Below are 766 nucleotides of genomic sequence, written 5' to 3'. Positions count from 1 at the left end.
TTACATCTCCTTGTGGTGCCTAGGATTTTATGCAGACGAGTGAAGCGATTGCCCAGATAGCAGACTGGAGAAACGTGAACTAACTAACATTGGGGTAGATGTACAATCGGGACTGTGTGTGTGTGTGTGTGTGTGTGTGTGTGTGTATGTGTGTGTGTGTGTGTGTGTGTGTGTGTGTGTGTCCCTGCCCTAGATGATCCGCATTTGGGAACTGCGAGTTGTGTGCGTGTTCGGCCTCTCCCCATGATCTTCACGCTGACATCTGCCCTGCAAACAGCACTCTGCCTGCCAGTAGATTTACCGAAATGTTTGTGTCATTTAACACCGCTTCGCAGGAAAAAAAAGTCAGGTTAGATTTGGAGTAAACGTGGCTGAGACGGCCAAGAATAAAGAAGGTTCCGGAGAGCTGGATAACCACACTTACCTAGGCAAGGACAGCTCGGAATGAGGTAGTTAGAATGAGAATTTTAGGGCGTCTTTTTCAGCCCAGCAATCTGAGGAGGAGGGGAGGGGTCTACCTTAGAAGTCACCTTGAAGTTTCTTGGGAGCGGGTGGAAATGTGCCCAGTTTGGGAGCTAAAAATCCTGAATGGGAGAGAGCAAAGGGGCCCGACCAAGAAGTGCCCTCTACTGGTGTAAAGTGTGTATCTTCTTTTTAAACAATGAAGGATAGCAGAAGAGAAAATCAGCAGAGCTCCCTGGTGGTCTAGTGGTTAGGATTCGGCGCTCTCACCGCCGCGGCCCGGGTTCGATTCCCGGTCAGGGAA

At 49.7% G+C, this 766-nt stretch overlaps 1 non-coding gene across 1 annotated transcript; it reads left to right on the top strand.

Moving 5' to 3' along the window:
- Positions 1-694: 694 nt before the first annotated feature.
- On the top strand, positions 695-766 carry Trnae-cuc. The gene has a single exon. It is a non-coding gene; the product is annotated as a tRNA-Glu (tRNA).

Source organism: Dipodomys spectabilis, unplaced genomic scaffold (assembly GCF_019054845.1).
Source record: "Dipodomys spectabilis isolate Male_0828 unplaced genomic scaffold, ASM1905484v1 ptg000001l, whole genome shotgun sequence".
Classification (NCBI taxonomy): domain Eukaryota; kingdom Metazoa; phylum Chordata; class Mammalia; order Rodentia; family Heteromyidae; genus Dipodomys; species Dipodomys spectabilis.
This window is presented reverse-complemented; position numbering and strand designations above follow the sequence as displayed.